This window comes from Boleophthalmus pectinirostris, unplaced genomic scaffold (genome assembly GCF_026225935.1).
Source record: "Boleophthalmus pectinirostris isolate CB_2022bp ecotype Guang Dong unplaced genomic scaffold, ASM2622593v1 HiC_scaffold_3, whole genome shotgun sequence".
Taxonomy (NCBI): Eukaryota; Metazoa; Chordata; class Actinopteri; order Gobiiformes; family Gobiidae; genus Boleophthalmus; species Boleophthalmus pectinirostris.
In genome coordinates, this window is record NW_026571299.1 from 2307123 (window position 1) to 2318087 (window position 10965).

The window sequence follows — 10965 nt, forward strand, 5'->3', positions numbered from 1 at the left end:
TTTAACACAGTTTAATAATAACCCAGCGCTGGGTCACTATTGCATTGTTTTGAAAAAAAAATTAATAAATTGGGTCACAACGTTCAGGTGGATCAGGAGAGATTTTTTTGGGTCGCCTTGTCATGATTTGCATGTAGGTTTGAAATACACATACATCTCCTCCGCTCCTCACTTTTTCTCCGTGCACAGAATCTCACTTTTTCGTCAGCACCGTCTTTACCGAACCAATTTTGTGTAGGAAAAACTGATGATTGTTTTTCACTGTTTTAAAACTTGAGTAATACTAAATATTCAGAGAGACACGATCAGTCAGTCAACGATAAAATATCCTCATTCATGTTCAATAATGATCACATCCACATTTATTTTTTGATTTACGAATAATGTTTATTGACTCGAGACGTGAAGATTTGTGACTTTTAAAATATGAGTCCCCATAAAAAAAAAAGGGAAACACTGCAGTATTGGACCAACACAACTCTGGAGTATTTTGACCCAGCAGTTTGGTTTATCATTTTAACACAACTTTTTGGGTTATTTTTTCTACTCAGTTCTGGGATGTTTTTTTACTCGTCTGCCGGGTTAATTCTACTCAATACATGGGTTAAATCAGACATGTCAAACTCAAAATGTAGCCTGATATATAATTATATTTGGCCCACAAGATCATATCAAATCTGTATTATACCGGTCGTACACTGTGCGATATTTTCGGTCGTGTCACTCAGCCCCAGCTTAAACTGTACGACCAAATCACAGGGTTTAACAGTTCACAGCTCACGAATCATGTTCTCACACTGAACGAACCGATGCTCGGACGCGACTTGCCTGCTCACACTGTACGTTCACATAACGACCGGAGTTGTCAAAGTTGTTGTTCCGGAAGTAGAAAACCACAAAGAATTAGAAAACCACAGATGCGGAGACACAATGCTGAGCCACTTCTGCGTCCGCGCATGCTCAGTCTGCCAGATTCTGGCAAATCGGCTCGTGGAACAACTTCAACAGAGCGAAATCCTCACGAGAGGCGACTGGATTTCAAACAAGTTTGATTTTCTTGCGACCTACGAATGTCGATCGGGAGCTGGTCGTGAGTCATTAATCGGTTTTCTTTACCCCATGTAAACTACACGAAGCACGACACACGATGAAGCCAAAACTCAGCCCGATCCCCAAAACAGTCGCACGAGCGAAAAATCGGCTCAACAAGGGTCAAAAATCGCACAGTGTACGACCGGCCTTAAGAGCTTCCCACCAGCTACAGCAGGAGTATCCAGCCGACTTTGATTCCAAAGGGGCCGGATCAAAAAACTCATGTCATATAAACCCCAAAAATAACAATAAGTTCAAAATTTGTGCAGAGAAACACAAATCTATTACAGAAATCTTTTTTAATTGATGAACTCTTTCTTTTACAAAATATTATAATATTATGAACAACCTGAAACTTTAAGAAAAATGCAATTTCAACACAAAGTTTTAACATGAGCTTGTATGTAAACAAAATCCTGCACTCGGCTCCACTTTTCTCATGTTGGACATTTTTCTGATGAGGGTGTCACGGTCAACAGTCAAAACGATCGTCCTTTAAGAGCGTTTGGAAAGAGACAAGTCTTGCTATGCTAAGAAAATTACCAGTATTTTAATAGAAAATATAATTAAAATGTTTTAGTAGAAAATCAGCCGAGGGCCACATTAAAGGTCTTGGAGGGCCGGATCTGGCCCCCGGGCCGTATGTTTGACACCTATGGGCTACAGAGACATTATTTATTTAAAATTTTGTTATTATTTTATATTCTGCTTGTTCTGGATTCAATGTTTAAGCAAAACTATTATTAAACATTTATTTTAATAAGAAAAGGTTTAAAATTACAATTCTCGAAAGAAGAGAAAACATGCAGAAATTTTTCAATAAATATTTAGTTTGGCCCACGACTTAGTCCCAGTTTTTAATTTCTGCCCTCTGTGGATTTGAGTTTGACACTCCTGGTTTAAATGTTTATTTGTTGTTCCAGTTTTTTTTATGAAAATCTTTGTTTGCGAGACAAACACGACTTTAAAACACATTTTTTATTTCACACATTGAGGCACAGTGGCACTTTTTAATTGGAAGCTGCTTGTCCCTGGAGGAAAAGGGAGACAATAACAAATTACATTTTAAATTGACTTTGTGCAATAAATATGGTGCAATATCTGTTTTAGAATGTTTTAAGTGTTGATGTGTTTAGTGTATTTTATTGTGTTTTAATGAATGGTGTGAATCTGCTTTTACTTACCTCCCCTTTTTATCTTCTGTCCAGGTGTGAAAAGAGTCCCCCGGAAACGAGCTCCCTCTTTTATGGTTCCGGGCTGGACCACGTGTAACATTTTGTACAGGGGTTTTAGGTTTGGTGTTTTATTGGTTTATGGGTTTTAACATTTAATTGGTGTAATGGTTTTAGGGTTTTATGTATATAGTTGGTGGTTTTAATAGTTATCTGGGTTTTGGGTTGTTTTATGGAGGTTTAGGTTTTAATTTTACGCTAATGATAATTTTAACCATCCCTGTTTTAGCATAGTGGTTTTATCCAATCAGTAGGACCGGCATAAAAGGCGCCTTCAAGATCAGTCTGTGTTCTGCTGCTGGAGAGGAAACTGCTGCCTGCCTCCGTTTTGCACCCTGCACTTTTTGCACTTGCACTTTTGTAATCATTGAAAAAACAAAAGTAAACTGTGGACCACAAGTACCGGTCTGTGTCTGGATTTGTTTTTTTTACCTTGCTCACTGAACCCCAAGCCGCTCACGGTCAACCGACGTTACGCGCCCCAAAAGTGTCTCGCGCGAGTATTGGACGACACATATCGAGCGCATTCAGAGTTTACGGAAGTCGCCTAAACTCTGGGCTCGTCTTCAAAAAACCGGTCCAGTTTTTTGTAAAATGGACAAGTTACACGTCCACGGCCACTTCATTTGTTTGAGTCTTTATCCTCAGACATTTCTTTTCTTCTTTTTTTTTTTTTTTTTCATTGGATCATTTGCGGCAAACAAACAAAACAAAAACCACGACTACATGGGTCATGACAGGAAGAGTCTGAGCTGAAACAAAAGGCACCAAACGCATGCACAACAAGTCTGCATTCACAACTCCACTCACTGGACAAATAAGAGAAAAAAAGGGCTCCATATTTTCCAAAATGCAACAGTCTCTGCTCTTTTTAAAAGGTTTCTACAGTGTTGGATTATTTAAAGTCATTGCGCCGATTATTTTACAAACAAAAATCTCTACCAGAAATTTCTTTCTTCCTCGTTCTTATCTTTTTTTTTGGTCGTACAAACTATATAATAATGTTAACGAAGGCTTAAAAGTTTATCGTTTCTGATCGTGCGAAACAAACAACGATGAGAATGAAAAAATGTAAGGATTATTTGTTTTTCGTTTATGGTCGTACAAACTAATACAAAGGCGGGAAAGTTTATCGTTGAATATAGATGATATAGAAAATGATTTGAAGTTAAAGGAGCTGGTCTCTTACAATCTTTTAAACAGATTTTAAAAAACAGATCTGGAATCCTCAGGGTGTAGTTGTTTTAACCATCTTTGAATTGTGTTGATTGTTCTGTCATACTTAACATATTGTATGTTTTTATATATTTTGAGACTGTAGTTTTGTGGCCTCTTGCCTACGATGCTCTTGAAAAAGAGATTTTTAATCTCAATTAGACTTTTTCCTGGTTAAATAAAGGTTAAATAAAAATAAAAAAACAAAACAAACAAAAAAACTTCAGGTTGCAAACTGAACAGAGCTTTAGACATAAACACAGACAAACTTTATTGATCCACAAAGGAAAATTACTTGGACACAGACTCTCACACATCACAAAATATCATAACAACAAAGAGTAAAAAGTGTGGTAATAAAACAAGTCAAAAGAAAAAAGAAAAATAAGTGATAAAACATAAAATCTCAGTTAGATCCAGTACAAGAGGTCATAGGAAAACAGAGCAGCAATGATCTGATGATTGACAAGTCACAGGGTTATCAAAAGAACATCTCTGTGTAATTATTATTCTATTATTATTATTATTATTATTATTATTATTATTGCGTGTGTTCTTTTTATTGTTCATGTGCCAGTGTCATGTTCTGGGACACACCCCACGTTCTCTGCAAAGTGTTTATCATGTGTTTGACCCGATCTGGAGGTCAATCGTTCATTTGTTTTTCAAAATAAAAAATGAAACAAGAAAAAAAAAACAAAAAAAACCCAAACTGCTATTTTGGTCATAATTTGTCTCCAAAACCAAAATGAAAAACAGATAATGATTTTTTTTCTTTTTTTTTTTCAGTTTTGTGTTTAAATGAAGAATGGAAAAAAACAGATAATGGACTGAACCAGGACTAAAACAGGCCCGGGACCAGACTGGAACCAGACCAGGACTGAGACCAGGACTGAGACCAGGAACAGGACCAGGACTGAGACTGGGACCAGACTGGGACTGAGACCAGGAACAGGACCAGAACTGAGACTGGGACCAGACTGGGACTGAGACCAGGAACAGGACCAGGGCTGAGACTGGGACCAGACTGGGACTGAGACCAGGAACAGGACTGAGACTGGGAATGAGACCAAGACTTAGACTGGGACCAGACTGGGACTGAGACCAGGAACAGGACCAGGACTGAGACTGGGACCAGACTGGGACTGAGACCAGGAACAGGACCAGGACTGAGACTGGGAATGAGACCAAGACTTAGACTGGGACCAGACCAGGACTGAGACCGGGACCAGACAGGGACTGAGACCAGAACTGAGACCGGGACCAGACCTGGACCAGACAGGGACAGAGACCAGGACTGAGACTGGGACCAAACCAGGACTGAGAACGGTTTAGTCCTGTCTTAGTCCTGGTTCAGTCCGTATGTGACGCAAAAGTCCGACATTGCAGTTTAAGTCACGGAAATGGGAAATGATCAGTTTTTTCCATTTTTCATTTGAACACAAAATCAAAAACTGAAAAAAACAAATCATTATCTATTTTTTCATTTTAGTTTTGGAGACAAATAATGAAGAAAATTGTTGTTTTCTTCGTTTTCTTATTTTTGGTTTTATATTGAAAATCGAATGACACACGGATTACCGTAGACTATATTTATAACGATGATGATGATGTTCGTATTAACGTATTAATCTACGTGATTTTAGTGTTTTTATTTCGCAATTTTGTCCGTGAATAAATTCTTGTCTTAGTCGATACGAACGAGATAAAAAGCAAACACACAGGAACACATATTTTTAATTGAATTTATGAAATACTGTATAAATCTGACAAACATACATCACAATCCCTTCCAATTTCTTAAGGAACTTCATATGTTTAGTTTTGTTTTTTCTTTTTTGATTCACAATTTTACACAATTTTCTTCGGTTTAAATGTCTCAGAACAGAGCGCAAATCATCAGGCCAAAGAGAGAAGAGAGCAGAGTCACTGTCGTCATGGAGACAGCGGACGAAGTTGCAGTAGTACTAGTAGTAGAGGTAGTAGAAGAAGCTGGGGCTATAGTAGTAGTAGTAGTAGTAGTAGTAGTAGTAGGAGTAGTAGTAGTAGTGGTTGTAGGAGTAGTAGTAGTAGTGGTTGTAGTGGTGGTAGTGGTCGTTGGAGGTGTAGTAGTAGTAGTAGTAGTAGGAGGAGCGGTTGTAGTAATGGGGACGGGGGTATTGCAGTTGTCCGTGGTGCAGCAGGTGGGCGCGGTGTTGAGTGTCCCGAAGGCGGAGAGCAAAGGGGCGAGGTTGTTGGCGCTCGACCCGCACAGGTTGAAGGAGGAGCACCCGAGGGCGTTGGTCTGGCTGGACCCGGTTGGCGTTACTGTGGGAGACGGAGAAAATCAAAGAGAGTACTTTTACTACTACTGCTAATTTACTGTAGTACTAAGGACTAAAAGGGAGAGAAAAGGGGTCTGGAGGACTAAAAGGGGAGAGCGTATGGGTCTTGAGGACTAAAGGATTAAGTAAGGAGGGATCTGGAGGACTAAAGGGGACAGTGAGGGGGTCTGGAGGACTAAAGGGGAGAGTGAGGGGGTCTGGAGGACTAAAGGGGAGAGTGAGGGGGTCTGGAGGACTAAAGGATTAAGTAAGGAGGGGTCTGGAGGACTAAAGAGGAGAGTGAGGGGGTCTAGAGGACTAAAGGGGAGAGCATAGGGGGTCTGGAAGACTAAAGGAGAAAGTAAGGAGGGGTCTGGAGGACTAAAGGGGAGAGTGAAGGGGGTCTGGAGGACTAAAGAGGAGAGTGACAGGGGTCTAGAGGACTAAAAGAGAAAGTAAAAAGGGGTCTGGAGGACTAAAGGGGAGAGTGACATGGATCTGGAGGACTAAAGGGGAGAGTAAAAGAGGGAAGGTCTGGAGGACTTAGGGGGAGAGTGAGGAGGATGGGGTCTGAAGGACTAAAGGGGATAGTGAAAGGGTGGGGTTTGGGAAACTAAAGGAGAGAGTGAGGGGGATGGGGTCTGGAGGACTAAAGGGGAGAGCGAAGGGGTCTGGAGGATTAAAAGGGAGAGTTAGGGGGGTTTTGGAGGACTAAAGGGGAGAGTGACAGGGGTCTAGAGGACTAAAAGAGAAAGTAGGGAGGGGTCTGGAGGACTAAAGGGGAGAGTGACATGGATCTGGAGGACTAAAGGGGAGCGTGAGAGGTGTCAGGAGGACTAAAGGGGAGGGTGAGGCGTCTGGAGAACTAAAGGGGCGAGTCAAAGAGGTGAGGTCTAGAGGACTAAAGGGGACAGTGAAGGGGGAGGAGGGGCGAGGTCTGGAGGACTAAAGGGAGAGTGAGCGGGAGGAGGGACGGGGTCTTGAGGGGAGAATAAGGGGGTTTGGAGGACTAAAGGGGAGAGTGACAGAGGGTCTGAATACCAATGAATTATGTATAAAACACATAAAAACAACAATAAAACTAGATTATTTTTTGTGATAATCAATACTCTTTGATACCTTAGTATAGAAATATGAATAATTTGGTATGATGCCTGTGGTTAGGGGTCAATTCATATCAGAGGATGCCCATGTGAGTTTTTTGGGGGGTTTTTTTGTACCTAAGGCCTGGAAGCAGCGGTTCTCCATGCTGTTGCAGGTCACAGGCGTGGTGCAGGAGTTCGGGGCATCACATCTGTTGCAGGTCAGAGTCCCGGCTCCAGGGGTGGCCGGCGCTGAAAGAAAGAACATGCTCGTCAATAAACTGTACCAGCTAAAACATACAGATTTTTATTACTTTTTTCTTGGTTTGATTTTATTTTTAGCTTAGATTTTATTTCAGAGCGCTCTAATGAAACTACTGCACATCGCATTCGGTTTGTCAAGATGTTGTGAAGTTTTGTATCATGTTTTTGTTTTTGTCGTGTGGGAGCTAACCGTAAGGAGGCTTTAAGACATTGTTTCCCAAAGACTGGGTCAGGTGTTGAAATGTTAAGACATGTTTTGTATAATTTCTAATCTTTTTGTAATTATTTTAGTGACTATTTTGTTCCAATCTTGCTGGTTCAATTGAATGTTGAAAAGAAAAAGAAATGGGCGACTTATGGATCCTTTTATTGCAGGTTCAGTGACTGATTTTCATTGTTTAAAACTTGAGTAATACTAATTGTTCAGAGAGACACAATCACTCAATAAAATATCCTCATTAATGTTCAATAATGGTCAAATCCACCTTTATTTTGTGAATATGAATAATGTCTACTGACTTGGGTCGTAAAGGTGTGTGATTTTTTAAATATGGGTCCCCAGAAAAAAAGTATCTACAAGTGTAGAAGAAGTAAATTTTTGTATTTGAGCTTTAGTTTTAGGGTAAACCGGAAGAAACATGCAAATAAAGACAAAATGAACGTTTTTGGATGCATCTAAAACCTCATGAGTCATGTAGAAAGCTCCTTATAGCCCTTCTTTAAGGACAGTTGTAATGAATGAATGTCTCTCACCGGTGGCATCAGCAGTGTTACAGTTGTTTGTGCCACAACAGGTTGCACGTCCCAGAACATTCCCGGTGCCGATGTCCGCGGAGAAGTCGAAGTCGCCAACCGCCGGGCACAGATTGGCGTCTGCGCAGCCTTTGTACTGCTGTGTGATGGAGGGGGGTTGGTACCGCTGGTCACTGAAGAGAAAAGACACAGAAGAGTTTAGGAACATCTCACACACACCACAGCTCACCGTTATCAGCTTTATTTGTATTACTATATTTCTGTATTTTATTTGCACATGTATGTGTACATTTATCTAATTATGCCTTATTTGACACCAGTCTCTTGCTATTTTGCAACTTTTAAGTCTACGCGGACACGTGTCTAAGGCGTCCTGCATTTTTGTGCCACATCTTCAGGCGTCAACGCGGTGAGAATTTGTCATCGACACGGCACAAGACATCCAAGATGGACGTCAGGAGCATCTGAACTCAAATGCAAACGTGTCCAACTAGAGTCGCCCAGCATGTTTCTGAATGAAGCTTAAGAAAAACAAAGTGATAGATGGAAATGTCAGGGTAGCACATGGGTGTTAATCTTCTTTTGAAAATCATCTTTAACTTGAATGTAAAATTTTTTTTGACTTTACAAATAATAAAATAATAATAATAAATACAAGTTTCAAAGCTCGCTCAGGGCCCTGTGATTATGACTAATGACCACAAGAACTATAATTTTATAAATCTGTTTCTGAAACTTTAAGAAACACTAAGTTATTAAAAGCGTTTCACCAGATCAGACAGAAGTTTCCACGTAGCTGATGACTTTTTGAGCTCGTAATATCTGAATGTTTTAACTGGTCAATTGGAAAAATGAGCAGAAAATAAACTTCAGAACTGGAGCAGGTGTCACTGTTGAGCTCCAGAAAACTGAACGATACTAAAGGAGAAACAAAAGCTACAATATGGACAAATAAGGAAGTAAGGAGTAAGTAAATGAAATAAAAACCAAAGTGTTAAAAAAACATCTTACAACATCTATGTGTGTGGTTGTATTTGTGTGTGTGTGTGTGTGTGTGTGTGTCTGTGTGTGTTGTGTGTGTGTGTGTGTGTGTGTGTGTGTGTGTGTGTGTGTCTGTGTGTGTGTGTGTGTGTGTGTGTGTGTGTGTGTGTGTGTGTGTGTGTGTGTGTGTGTGTGTGTGTGTGTGTGTGTGTGTCTGTGTGTGTGTGTGTGTGTGTGTGTGTGTGTGTGTGTGTGTGTGTGTGTGTGTGTGTGTGTGTGTGTGTGTGTGTGTGTGTGTGTGTGTGTGTCTGTGTGTGTGTGTGTGTGTGTGTGTGTGTGTGTGTGTGTGTGTGTGTGTGTGTGTGTGTGTGTGTGTGTGTGTCTGTGTGTGTGTGTGTGTGTGTGTGTGTGTGTGTGTGTGTGTCTGTGTGTGTGTGTGTGTGTGTGTGTGTGTGTGTGTGTGTGTGTGTGTGTGTGTGTGTGTGTGTGTATGTGTGTGTGTGTGTGTGTGTGTGTGTGTGTGTGTGTGTGTGTGTGTGTGTGTGTGTGTGTGTGTGTGTGTGTGTGTGTGTGTGTGTGTGTGTGTGTGTGTGTGTGTGTGTGTGTGTGTGTGTGTGTGTGTGTGTGTGTGTGTGTGTGTGTGTGTGTGTGTGTGTGTGTGTGTGTGTGTGTGTGTGATGTGTGTGTGTGTGTGTGTGTGTGTGTGTGTGTGTGTGTGTGTGTGTGTGTGTGTGTGTGTGTGTGTGTGTGTGTGTGTGTGTGTGTGTGTGTGTGTGTGTGTGTGTGTGTGTGTGTGTGTGTGTGTGTGTGTGTGTGTGTGTGTGTGTGTGTGTGTGTGTGTGTGTGTGTGTGTGTGTGTGTGTGTGTGTGTGTGTGTGTGTGTGTGTGTGTGTGTGTGTGTGTGTGTGTGTGTGTGTGTGTGTGTGTTGTGTGTGTGTGTGTGTGTGTGTGTGTGTGTGTTGTGTGTGTGTGTGTGTGTGTGTGTGTGTGTTGTGTGTGTGTGATGTGTGTGTGTGTGTGTGTGTGTGTGTGTGTGTGTGTGTGTGTGTGTGTGTGTGTGTGTGTGTGTGTGTGTGTGTGTGTGTGTGTGTGTGTGTGTGTGTGTGTGTGTGTGTGTGTGTGTGTGTGTGTTGTGTGTGTGTGTGTGTGTGTGTTGTGTGTGTGTGTGTGTGTGTGTGTGTGTGTGTGTGTGTGTGTGTGTGTGTGTGTGTGTGTGTGTGTGTGTGTGTGTGTGTGTGTGTGTGTGTGTGTGTGTGTGTGTGTGTGTGTGTGTGTGTGTGTGTGTGTGTGTGTGTGTGTGTGTGTGTGTGTGTGTGTGTGTGTGTGTGTGTGTGTGTGTGTGTGTGTGTGTGTGTGTGTGTGTTGTGTGTGTGTGTGTGTGTGTGTGTGTGTGTGTGTGTGTGTGTGTGTGTGTGTGTGTGTGTGTGTGTGTGTGTGTGTGTGTGTGTGTGTGTGTGTGTGTGTATGTGTGTGTGTGTGTGTGTGTGTGTGTGTGTGTGTGTGTGTGTGTGTGTGTGTGTGTGTGTGTGTGTGTGTGTGTGTGTGTGTGTGTGTGTGTGTGTGTGTGTGTGTGTGTGTGTGTGTGTGTGTGTGTGTGTGTGTGTGTGTGTGTGTGTGTGTGTGTGTGTGTGTGTGTGTGTGTGTGTGTGTGTGTGTGTGTGTGATGTGTGTGTGTGTGTGTGTGTGTATGTGTGTGTGTGTGTGTGTGTGTGTGTGTGTGTGTGTGTGTGTGTGTGTGTGTGTGTGTGTGTGTGTGTGTGTGTGTGTGTGTGTGTGTGTGTGTTGTGTGTGTGTGTGTGTGTGTGTGTGTGTGTGTGTGTGTGTGTGTGTGTGTGTGTGTGTGTGTGTGTGTGTGTGTGTGTGTGTGTGTGTGTGTGTGTGTGTGTGTGTGTGTGTGTGTGTGTGTGTGTGTGTGTGTGTGTGTGTGTGTGTGTGTGTGTGTGTGTGTGTGTGTGTGTGTGTGTGTGTGTGTTGTGTGTGTGTGTGTGTGTGTGTGTGTGTGTGTGTGTGTGTGTGTGTGTGTGTGTGTGTGTGTGTGTGTGT